This window comes from Physella acuta, unplaced genomic scaffold (assembly GCF_028476545.2).
Source record: "Physella acuta isolate Inbredline_101_S28 unplaced genomic scaffold, ASM2847654v3 ptg001012l, whole genome shotgun sequence".
Classification (NCBI taxonomy): domain Eukaryota; kingdom Metazoa; phylum Mollusca; class Gastropoda; family Physidae; genus Physella; species Physella acuta.
In genome coordinates, this window is record NW_026732529.1 from 162,264 (window position 1) to 175,277 (window position 13,014).

A 13,014-nucleotide genomic window follows, 5' to 3' on the forward strand; every position below is an offset into this window, starting at 1 on the left:
TGTCTTTTCATTGTCATCTGTAAACTGTTTTTATGGACAACTACTTTCACGGGAGGGGGCGCTAGTGTCAAATTCACAAATTATGAATTACTGAAAAGTAGAAATAGCGGCATATGCTACCCCTCGTGTGTATTAATTGTACTGTTAAAATAATATTAGAGAAAACAATACTTTTTTATACAAAAAGTTGCTTATTATTGTGCTTGTAAAAATGGATGATGTGATGTATTTCTCCAAAGGTTACAGGACATTACCCCCTTGGATATTCCCCCCCCCTCCCCGTATTTACCCCCCCCCAGCAATTACCCCCTGTCAATTCACTCCCCCCCCCCCCTGTCAATTCCCCCCCCCCCCCCCCCCTCTCAAGTTAAAATCCTAACTCTAACTAGAATTTTATACCTATATACTACTTTAATCCAAACCTTAAGAAAAAGACCAAAACCTAAGCATCCACCTTAGCCTAAAACTTCACACAAAACCAAAACCAAAGCTAGACACAACCCTAACACTAGCTCTAACCCTAACCCTAGCCCTAACCCTAATCTTAACCCTAACCCTAATCCTAGCCCTAACCCTAATCTTAACCCTAACCCTAATCCTAGCCCTAAAACCTAACCCTAACCCTAGCCCTAGCCCTAGTCCTAACCCTAGCCCTAAAACCTAACCCTAGCCCTAGTCCTAACCCTAAACCTAAACCTAGCCCTAATCCTAACACTAAACCTAACCCTAAACCTAGCCCTAACCCTAACTCTAACCCTGTCCGGGGGGAGGGGTAATGTCCTACTGGGCGGGGGGGGGGGGGGGGGTAATAGAAAGGGGGTAATTGACAGGGGGGAAATGCCCTGTTCCCTTCTCCAAAAAAATGTTTCTATTCCATTAAATATTTTTTTCAAAATTCCACATTATTTAATGTATATTTCTTTTAATTAAGTATAATTATTATATAGTAGGCATCTAAAAGTTATTCTAAATCATTCCATCCATTTCATTTTTAAGAACTTGGATTTTTAGTCATTTAAAAATCTTTTCATGACAGAACTGAGACTATCTTGCTCTGTAATTTGTTTGATGCCTCTTTGCATCTAGCCATGAGATGCTTAGTCTCTAATTCACCTGCTTTTCTTAAATATAGCTAGCAACATTTAATGTCATGCTTATTTTTTTTGTACTTCACAACTGGTCTAACATTTTTAAGATACACACCTAAACTCACTAGTATGTAATTTGTAATTATTACGCATAATAATTTACACCTTTGTATTAAATATTTTATTGTTGGTGTCTAATGATCTATGTATCTCAAACAGCAATTTAGCTGTTGGGGGTGCTAGTTATTTTTTCATTAGGTTTACTGTTTAAAATATTTTTAAGTCTTACCAAGAAGAATTTGTATGTACCCCTTGCTGTGTACTAAGCTGTGCGATCTAAGCTGATTAACATGTAAGAGCTATGTAATCAAAACTGAATTCTTCCAACTTTTAAAATATCATCATGGTCACTACACAATCTTTTAAGTTATTTTTTTTACACTGAGTTTTCATCAAAGAAAACAGCATCAAATATGTGTTATTTCCACAAAGTAATTTAAATTTAAGATGTTTTTATTTCATTTCAAGTTTAAGAATTTGTGACTGGTAATTAAGGTTACAATACAAATGATAGAAATTACAAGTTATCTTCAAATCGCAGCTGCTCTTAAAATTATGTTAGCTAAATTAATTTTTTTTTTTAATTTTTGTGTTCTAGAGAATTGGACTATTGATGTATAAAATTTGAACTGATTTTCTTTTTTCCCCCATTATCTTCACCAACCAACTCATCATAAAGATTTAATATTTTAATTATAAGGCCTTCAAATGAGTTCCCTGTGACATCTCATTTGTACCAGATGCTATTGTGTTCATAGAAACTTTTATACCCAGCTTTTTAAAGTCTTCCTTTGCCACCTGGCTGTTCTAAACGAGCTTTTGTCAATATTTACAACACAGGAGCTGAATCTTCACCTTTGTTTACAGAAACACTTTACCTCTCTGGAAGATGATGCATTGAAATTTATGTTCAGCTTTGTTTGTTACCCTTTGTATGTCCTACTTCAAGATCCAATGGTTCATTTTTTTTTCAAAATCATCTCAGCTAAGGGTCACTGTTATTGATTTAACTACAAAATCTACATTCTACAAAATGAAGGCTTATATTATTAGTGATAAGAGAAAAAGTTTTTAAACTTATTTTTCAAAATTTTATTTTTAAAAAAATTCATTTCTTCTAAAGGAAGTTTGTGTTACACATCGTTTATTGTCTTTTGTGGTAAGTAAAAATATTTTAGATATCACATTTTGTCTCTATTTTTTTGTAAAATAAATGTTTTCAATTCTCAATTTAAATTTTTTTTTTAAAGCTTCGAGAACACATTATTGCTGTGTTTTTACTAAACAAATCATGATTTTTGCAATGTAAATTTCAATTTATATGAGCTTTTTCCGTGCACACTTTTTATGCTGATTAATGATGTGTCGCTAGCCTGTTGTTTGGTTTACAGACACATGTGAGGCTGTTATCTCAGGATTTGAACAACTTTTTTTAGACACATTTCTTATGTGCAGATACATGTGTTAGTTGCGATCTAGTCATTCCTTACTGGGCGATTTGATGTAGTTTTCATTTTGCACTGAGTATTTTGGATTTTCCAAACACAACTTGTATGAAAAGTTTTTATTTTTATTGGTGTCTTTCATTGGTCATGTAGTGGGTTTTTTTGTAATTTATTTTCACAACCGGCCATTATAATTTTCTTGTAAGATTCTTTTGTCTTTCTTTTTTGCCGATTTTTACTGGTATGATATTTTTGCATGATTGACTTAAAACTGAAAACAAAAATATTTTTTATGCTCTTTTATTTTTTAAATTATACATAAGTGATACATTGTAACCATTGATTTATTTAATATATACAAATGGCAAGTTTTGATGAACACATGCTTATTTCACAACTAATAGTTTAACCAAACTTATTTTTGGAATATTTTATGTACTTAGGCTACGAAAAATATTATTAGTTCTTAATGTTAAAAATTTATTTATAATTAGAAAATGTATCTTTAAATAAATTCAAGTTAAGTAAAATTTAAAACCTAAATTCTTTTACTTATTTGTTCTTTGCTTTTCCCCTTTTTTGCACTTTAATTACTTAAATGCTAAAGACTTTATGTAGAGAATAGTTGTTAAATATCCCAGTGTAGCACAGTATCTTATATTTTTTCTATCATTTTTTTAAATCTTAGAACTTTTGGAACTTTTAAATTTTGTTTTTTAAAAAACTATTGTTTTAAAATTGTATTTACCGAAAGATTTATTTTTGATCCAAAGTTGCACTAAAATATAGTTCAGATTAAAAAATAATTTAAAGTAACCATCATTCCTGTCTCAAAATAAATTTTCTTTTTTTAAATCTTTTGTAAAACAAATCTAAATAAACTTATTTGGCACTATTGTAAATTGCTTTGTATTATTATATTTGTTGTTCATAAGTTTTCTGAATACTTTATTCTGACTGAGCCTTTTCTAAAACTTTTTTTTTTACCCTTTTTTTACCCTATTATAGATGGAAACATTTTAAAAAAGGATGTCTTGGTTGATTAAAATTTTAAAAATGCATAATTTTCCTGCTTAGTTAAAAAGAATTCAGTCTTAAAATAAAAGGGAGATAACTTTTAGAAATGAAAGATATGGATATCTAGCTCAATTATTTTTCTAGAAAGTATTTTATAACTTTTAAAAATCTTTTTTAAGAAAAAAAAATCTTTTTGTAAAGTTCTGAATTTAAAATGGATCTTGCTTTAATACCACAATTTTGAAAGTGAAAGTAGTACATAAAGTGGTAGTGCAAAGGTCGCCTAAATCTTTCATTAGGTGAAAGATCAATTTCTTTTCATTAAGAGAAGGTGGGGTTCGCCCCAAAAAAAAAAGAACTTCGCTGCCCCACTGGGTACGAAAGGCGGAATAACTCGTATAGATAACGTTGTTTCCTTTGTGTTTGTTGAATCAACAAATGGGCGATTCTTTAGCGCGTTTCCTTTTTACTGCTTATCGCCCTTTACTTGACACTATAGAACATATTGAACCAAGTTAACCCAGCCGATAAAAAGGGTTGTGTAATCTAGCTGTATTAATCATTGCAAAGATTTGGGGATCACTTTACAGCTCGTTATTAAATGATTATTTAAAATAGTTCATCGACATACTAAGAAAAGTTAGAGGGTGGGGGGGGGGGGGAAAGTTTGAGGGGAGGGTGGGGTGAAGATAAAAACTCAAAACTTGTGTCTTTTTACCAAACTCGGAGCAATTAAAACGTATCTTTCAGTTCAATGTATGATTAATATTTCTGTACTCCTGTAATTAGAATTTTTTTAGCGTCAAAGTAAGCAACGAATAAGGCACTTTGATATAACGGAGTATCATCTATAAGACACCTAGCCCAAAACATAACCATATAGTTCTTCTTTACTAGCAGAACAGCTTTATTTGTCTCCTTCAAGTTTTGCGTGCATTTTGAAAAATGTAAGTCTCCTAGCCTAAAGATATTAGGAATAACAAAATCGATCCAACTCAAGGCTTTATTTAGCCTTACTATCTTAATTAGCAGGCCTTACTATCGTTATGAATAGACCTTCTTAAACGTAAGGCCTACGTCATTTCCACGCATGCCGTTTTCACTTTTAAATAATTTAATCGACGTATGATCTCTTAGGCCAGATACATTATCGCTGCCAATAAAACATTCTTCCCCCAACTGATAAAGTTATCGATCTTAACCCTTTCACGGCTCTCGTTTTTCTTGCCCTCGCTCTGCGCCTCGGTCCATTATGAAGTTTTCTATGAACCTTCCCCGAGCCTTTCGATACACCCGCTTAAAGTATGTTTGTGTTTCTGGGTGTGTTGCCTTGTTGTTATGGCTGTGGACCCGCTGGCTCGTCAGCAGATAAAAAAGTTGCATTTGAAAAAAGGGTGGGATTATCAAATCATTAATTGAATGCTCTTTTTTATGGAAGAGGTGGGGAGGGGTTAAATATGCTCTTTGACGTTTTTTAGGCATACATTTTAATTTCATTATAATATAGGGAGTACACCAATCGTGACATAATTATATATATATATATATATATATATATATATATATATATATATATATATACATTGATAGAGATATGAGAGGGTGATGGATACTTTTATTACTAAAAAGTTATGTTTAAAAGAAACAGTAGGTTTTTAAAATAAATTTAAACAAGATGGTCCCACTTTCTCGCAAGGTCCAAAGCTGACAAAAGACTAACGTAGGTTTATACATACAAGTATTATGTCCCATAAAGTTACCTAATTCCTAATCACGACCCTAACACAAAGAAAAGGTCACTTGTTTCAGGTTTAGCAAGTTAGAACTAGGTTATCTATTGTTTCGAGATCGTATGGTCATAGATCAGGTGAAGTAGAGCTGTACGGTTTCTGCAACCATTGTATGATCAGTATAGTTTCCAATCATTTACTTAACAGAGATAAGTGGATATGTAAACAAAACGAGATTTTTAAAAAATGTAATGGTAATTTTATTTATTAATATACCAGTCCTTGTAAGTGTATTTCCTACTTATGACTTGCTTCCCTTCCAACAAGACAATCCAGGTAACCCAATAGCTAAATAACAAATTTTAAACTAATTCCTGATCCCTCCCTTTATATCTAGAGATCTACTACTAGTCAATACAAATAGGGCCAAATCTCGCTTTCATGTCATAATACAGCACTTTAGAAAAAAATTTCGCGTTCCAATACCAGTGATCAACGAGCAGACGACGAGGGGCGCTTCGACCGCGAGTTGCCTTTCTTAGTTTTTTTTTCTCTTGCGCGTAGAGATCAACAAAATGGTGTGTTTACATCAAAAACTTTGAAACCACGGAGTATTTAAAAGAAGTTTACGATACAAGTTATTTCCACTGGAAATATTTATGTGAGTTGTTGCTAACTGATTAAATGGCTAACTTAAAAATTCTTTAAAAAGTGTAATTTAAACTTCATATTGTAAAGATTCCGAATGTATTGAAATTAAAAGTGCATGTTGCTAGGGACGCCAATGTGCTTACTTTATAGCTTTTACTTTTTACTAAGCCATCCAGTTTATTACAGTAATATAACAACTTTATTTGATACTAAAGATGTGTTTTACGATACAAGTTTTATAGTTTGACGGCGTACATCCAGTTTTTAATAGTTAGTTTCGGCTTGGCTTTATAAGTATCATTGTAAGTAATTAGGGCCCACGCCTACTATTATAATTTGAAGATAAAGTAACATACTTTTTACTATTTGATTATTTATCTATATATATAATATGAATTCAGAAACTATTTAATTAAAAACAAATGTTATGAATAAATAAAAATTGGACAATGGGCTATAAAAGATCTATGGTTGCAGATTAACTTAGTGTTTAACAGTTTATGTGGCATTAATTTCGTTTTAAAATTATGTCATTCAAATGCGTGCTTAATGACCTGTGAATACATTTACTAAACCCAATATATCAAATCGTGGTGTGTATGTGAGTCTGTATTGTAATATGTTTTGCAGCCTTTACTCTATGCAGCCAATTTTTACCGCTTGTATGTTCCTGGTATCAATTTAGACGCGCTTAGCAACGGCGATGATTTATGGCGCGGTAAAGTGCAAGGGTTAGTTCCCTTTGAGGAAAAAAAAAGGGTTTCGCTTTTCAAGGCGCGCAGTGAAATTGTTCTATTGGAACCTACCTATAAGTATTAAAGCTGCGTATATTTGATGTGTTCGCGTAGCTATATATATTTGACGCGTTAGCGTGGCTGTATTTATTTGACATGTTTAGCGTTATTTTAATGTAAAAGTATTTTTTAATGACTACAAGATATCGTTGTAATCTTCATTGTGGGCTGAATGGGAGATAATTGCAAAGTAGGGGAAATAACAAAAAGTGTAATTCTTAAATTGGAGGAGTTGAATATTGTTTAAAAACAGCAAAAAAAAATAATTAAAATATTACGTAAAAATTACGTAAAAATTATAAAATGCACCAAGCCATCTGCACCCTTTGAAACATATTATGCATTCCAATTTCGTCTTTAAAACGATTTTGTATGACATTACAATTACTCAGTATCAGATTAGATAAACGGTGACCTGAGAAACATAAAGAGTTGGTGGACCTAAACTATCGGTACTCTATTTGTATTTAAAATATACACTACTATATATATATATACATACATATATATATATATATATATATATATATATATATATATATATATATATATATATATATATATATATATATATATATATATATATATATATATATATATATATATATATATATATAATTGGTAAAAATGAGAACACTCAACTTTCAATGAAAAGTTGTAGGTAGCTACGTCGTGCGGTTTTAGGCATAAAGTGGCAAATCAAGAACTTAGCAAAAAAAGTTTAATTTAAAAGGAAATTACAATTTTTATCAGCCATGTCCACATACATGTAACCCTTAAAAAGAACAACAAAACGTGGACATACCTGCCCTTGTCTTGGTAGTCTACCTGTATTCTAGGATTTTTTTAACACAAAGAGCAATCAGTTTTTTGTGACACCAGTGTTTTAAAGTCTGGATAACGTAAGCATCATATAGAGTCTAGGTAAGTGCTGAAGCATTGTTTAATCTGTGTCTGATGGGATCAAGAAGTGGGCTTGTTGTGGTCCATGACAAAACACCGTATCTGCTCAACAAAATACCGTAATTGCATAAACATCAATACCCTAAGTTCATAACATCTAAACACAAATTTACACGTACAAATAATCACCTGTTTCGTTTACACAACAAAATCCCACACAAATTCATGTGCTGTTTTTTTAAAACTTCAACGTATGCAATATGTCTTAAACCTACTTCAAGATCTTTTATGGCTTTGTTGTTTTTTTTTGTTTTTTTATTTGACGGTTTGATTCAAGCATAACCAAAATCATGTTGTATTAATTTCTTGACAGAAGACCTGATGTTTTTCGTAAAAATATTAACACTAAAGATGACATAATACTATGTCTTTTATATATAGTTTAATTCATCCCTTATTGGATCAAGTATAATACGTTCTTAGATCTAATAACAATAGCATCTACTACAATATATTACTAATAACAAAAGCATCAAGTTTAATACATTACTAAAAACAAAAGCCCCCCCCCCCCCCCCCTCACCTGGATTCGATTATTATACAAAGTTATATAACATTTCGGTAAAACCCATCCTGTCATTTTGTATAATACCTCTAGCCCCCCCCCCCCTTCCCCGGGAACGAAATGGAATTTATATAGAAAACATATACTTTTACTAGTGTCCGGCACCCCCCCCCCCCTTCCCGGAAAATGTCCTCTCCCCTGAAAATATCAAGTGCCCCCACCCCCGGAGAAAAAAGTCTGGAAGAAACACTGCTAGGATACCCTCCTCCCCCACACCCACATACGCTGGTACTACAAAAACTCAAATTTTTATTTCTTTGATTTATATAACATCGCCCTATACTACCACAAACTCAACTATAATACAACACAACAACCTGAAAATATGTTATATTAGCTACATAGGGCGTAACCTATAATATAAAACTCTTATATATTTCGAAAGAAACATTTCAGATCTCCATAGAGAACAAAAAAATAAACAATAATTTACAACAGCGAAGAAAAAAAAACTAGATCGTAGACACAAACAAAAAAACTAGATCGTAGACTGGTGTGGCAGAGTTTGAGAACCTCTCAGCGAGTGTAACAATATATTATAACGCTGAGCCTATGAATAATTTACAACATCCAGAGCTTTTCTGTTGAGCTACGTCTTATCTCTAACACTCCTTACATATAAACAATGGGCTCTCGAAAGCTTATCAACTGCACAGGACCGAACTATTTATTTAACACGTTAAAAAACATCATGTGAGAATCGATACGATTGGGCTAGTCAAGAATATCCTCAGAACCAAAACGGTTGCGTTTGTGATTGTTTGTAGGTATGTGCGACAGGGTTATGCGGTACATGAAATTGTAAAATTGTACCGAGCGAGTAAAAGCACATGGTAGCCGTAAAGAAAAAACGAGCACTTCTCTCACTTGTAAATATAGGTTACTTTTCAGTGACGGAGAGACTTCTTGTAGCCGCGTCTGTCTGCGTATCTATGTGTGTGTGTGTGTCTGTCCGTCGTCCGTCTGTCTGTCCGTCTGTCCGTCCGTCCGTCCGTCCGTCCGTCTGTCTGTCTGTCTGTCCGTCCGTCGGTCGGTCGGTCGGTCGGTCGGTCTGTCTGTCTGTCTGTCTGTTTGTCTGTCCGTCCGTCTGTCTGTCTGTCCGTCCGTCTGTCCGTTTGCCCGTCCGTCGGTCGGTAGGTTGGTCTGTCTGTCTGCTTTTCTGTCTGTCTATCTGTCTGTCTGTCTTTCTGTCTCTCTGTCTCTCTGTCTGTCTGTCTGTCTCTCTGTCTGTCTGTCTGTCTCTCGCACACACAGACACAACTAAAATACTCGTCAAATCTAAACACAAATTGAAGCTTATGGGGCACTTTTCTGCTCAAAGGGTAGTCTCCACCGTCTTAAAATAGACAAGGTCGGTGCTTACAAAACCGGCGATATACCGGCCTTTTACTAACCAATGAAGCGTTGCCGTGTTTAAGATAGGGCCAACACGTTAATGTTTTCCAGTACCCCCCCCCTTTTACCCCTTAAAAAATGTATACAGTTTCAGAAGGCAATGAAATACTTTTGTGCTGATTGTAAGAGCGAGAGCCGATTTAAAAAAATCGCGACCACTTTCAGCTTGAACCGTTTATAGTTTGTTTTGACAACGGCTTTGTCGTCTGTTGGGGGGGGGGGGGGGCAGGAGGTGGAGTAGGGGGATACTGAAAGTTTAATTTCTTAGTAGGTGTTGGTGTTGTAGATTTTACTTTAAGCACACCTGGTTAAAATGTTGACATAAGTTGATATTTTTTTTTCAATGCCTGGTGTGATTTTTTTCTTGACAGCACACTCATATATGGAGGGGTGAGGGGTCGTAATTGGTGGGAGGTGTGTGTGTGTGGGGGGGGGGGGGGGGGGGGGTAAGAAAGTGTGACGTCACACTGGGTGGAATTTAAATAGCTATTTTTAAAATCTGAACCTTAGCCGTTTCTTTAACATTTTTTTAAACATGCATTTTAAAATTATCATAAAATCTGATTAAGGCACCTGATTTACCCAGCTAAAATTGCATTTGGAGTTACTAAGGTTTGACGTCCATTTTTTTAATGGGGGGGGTGACTTTTTGTGATCAAATGTGACAAGAATGTATGTGTAACAACTACAGGACCGGATATAATCTAACTGATAATGCCATTGGTTTGTTTTTTTTTTAAATTAGGGATCCTTTATAAGTCCCCGTATTATACAGGAGTGTCAAATATTTGCTCTTTTTAAAAATGCCCACCACGGTTTAAAAAAAAAACTTTTGGGAGGAACCTAAGAAAGGTTGGGGAGAGGGGGGGGGGCTTATTAAGTTTACCTATACGTAAATTCGGCATTGTGAACGACCCCTTGCATTTAAAACTCATTTATATATATAATTCTCTTCTGGGAGCCGTTAGAAAACAAGCTGCAAGCGCCTCCTTGCAGTCCCCTCTCTTTCTCTCTATCACTATCACTACCACCCCACCCCCACATTGTCTGGTGAGCTGTGGTCACGCTAAATGTTACAAAGCTAAATGTTTACAAATCGTATAGCCGTAGAGCCGGGTTTCTATTAGGGGCAGATAATTTAGTTCGATTTTAAACTTACAGGAGGTAAACTAAGAAATAACTAAGAGGAGGCTGCTTTCACGGGGGGGGGGGGGGGGGTGTAGGGTCGGGGTTAGGGGAAAGGGGGGGGGGTTAGTGTTTTAAAGCAAATATTTTCAGTGGGCAGCATTGGTACTGTCGAATTCACAAATTATGAATTACTGAAAAGTAGAAAATAAAACAACTAAATAGCGGCGTATGATACGCTGCGGGTCCGGCTCGTTTTATATATTTGTCTTATTTTGGTGGTGGCGGCATACTGGAGTACGTGAGTCCTTGTTTTTCGCCCCTCTTAAGGTAAGAAGTCAATTATTGATTTTCACCCTTATTCTCGCGAGATGAAACATTTCGTGACGCAGGCGGTGTATGTACAAAAAATATCCCCTGCAAATCTATCTCCCATGTCTCTTACTCCTAGTATCAAAGTAAATTTCCCTTTTCGAACCGGGACGGTCCATGGGGCAAGTGAAGTAGAGTTCACCTGTGTCTGTGATGTCGGTATTGGAAGAGATAGCGTTGTCATCACTATTCCCAGCCGCCTTCACTTGAGTTGGGTACCCATCAGAGCTGGTTCGACTCAGGGAAATTCTACTGACTGGAACCCGGATTTGAACTCAAGACTTTCGGGTTAGCAGTATAGCGCTCTACCGCTATAAAGCTCCTTTTAGACATAATGTGAAATTTCAATATTGAAAGAGAGGTTTAGTAACAAAATGTGTCAATTCTATTATTGAAAGAGGTTTATTAACAAAATGTTCAAATTCCAAATTTGAAAGAGAGGTTTACTGATAAAATATGTAAACATAAAGAAAAAGTATCACGTGAATAATGTGTAAGGTTAGATGAGCCTGCCGCCCCTCCTGGGACACAGGCCGCTGACAAGAGCTTTCCAGGCGTCTCTGTCCTGGGCTAGTCTCTCCAACTGTCCCCATGTGTATCCAATCTTCTTGGTGTCTTCTTCCAGGTCACGTCTCCAGGTCTTCCTTGATCGGCCCATTTTTTTCTTTTGCCCTGTGGATTCCAGGTGAGGGCCTGTCTTAGTATGCTGGATAAAGGTTTCTGGGTATGTGGCCAATTATTTTTCTCTAGAAGATCTCTTCTTCAGCTAGCAGTTGGTTTGTCCATTGCCAATGTACTTCATTTCTGAATTATTCGAAGGGTCTTTCAGAGGCATGAGTTTATAAATAATTGTATATTCTCCTTATTTATGGCAGTTATTTTCTTTGTCTCGGCTCCATAGAGCAGAACAGGTTTTACTAGTGTATTGATTACCCGATTTTCATTCCAGCGGTTAAATCTCCAGAACCACAAACATTTTTTAGTAGGTTAAAGACTGCATCTTGCGTTGCCGTCTTATTTTTTTATGTCTGCTTCTGTTTCGCATTGCTTATCAACAATACTTCCAATGTAGGTGAATCCACTTGTTCTAAGGCACGGGTTCCCAACCTGGGGGTCGCGACCCCCCTGGGGGTCGCGAAGGGCTTTCTGGGGGGTCGCCAACTGGTATACTAAACCTTAGTAATGAGAAACAAAAAATAAATATTTAGAAGAATATCTGAAATTCGGCTTTACCAACATCACTGGAAATGGAATAGAGAAGCAATTATTACTCAATACTGTACAAAGTTGTTCTCAGTCACGAGGTAATGAACTTTTCAAATCTAAAACGTCATTTGAGACGAGTCATTCCGAACACACCAAAAAAGATACGGAGTTCTTTCGTCGACATGAAGCTAGTTGCAAACGTCAGAGACTTGATCGAACTGGAAGTTTTCACGAAGGAAACACAGCATTAGTGCAAGCATCACATGAAGTCGCGATAGAAAATGTCAAGCAAAAAAAAAAAAAAAAAAACACAATAGGAGAAAATCTCATCAAACGCTGCATGTTGAAGATGGTGAAGTTAATTCTTGGGGATTCCAGTGCAGTAAAGATGCAACAAATATCTCTCCCTAATAATATATTCAGCGGCTTATAGACATGTCCGTAGATGTTAAATAACAAATTTTTTATTGAAATCAAGCTTTCACCATTGTTTGCTTTTCAAGTTGATAAATCAACAGACTTGAGTTCGTGATCGCAGTTGTTGTTGGTCTTTGTCTATATTCATGCGGGTGATAGCAAAGAAGAGCTTTTATTTTTTAATGA

The 13,014-nt window shown here is 35.2% G+C and overlaps 2 protein-coding genes across 6 annotated transcripts in view; one reads left to right on the forward strand and one right to left on the reverse strand.

Moving 5' to 3' along the window:
- LOC131954563 (dipeptidyl peptidase 3) overlaps positions 1–7,671 on the reverse strand; it is a 34,875-nt gene extending 27,204 nt beyond the window's left edge. The window contains exon 1 of the mRNA XM_059318336.1: positions 7,591–7,671. The gene's annotated coding sequence lies outside the window, so the exon portion shown is untranslated. The remainder of the gene's footprint in view (positions 1–7,590) is intronic.
- Positions 5,823–13,014, forward strand: part of LOC131954561 (titin homolog) — a 74,166-nt gene continuing 66,974 nt past the window's right edge. For 3 of the 5 annotated variants that reach the window (XM_059318329.1, XM_059318333.1, XM_059318330.1), the window contains exon 1: positions 5,825–6,001. The gene's annotated coding sequence lies outside the window, so the exon portion shown is untranslated. Of the gene's footprint in view, positions 6,002–13,014 lie in introns of all 5 variants that reach the window. The other 2 variants (XM_059318331.1, XM_059318332.1) reach the window with 1 other exon arrangement.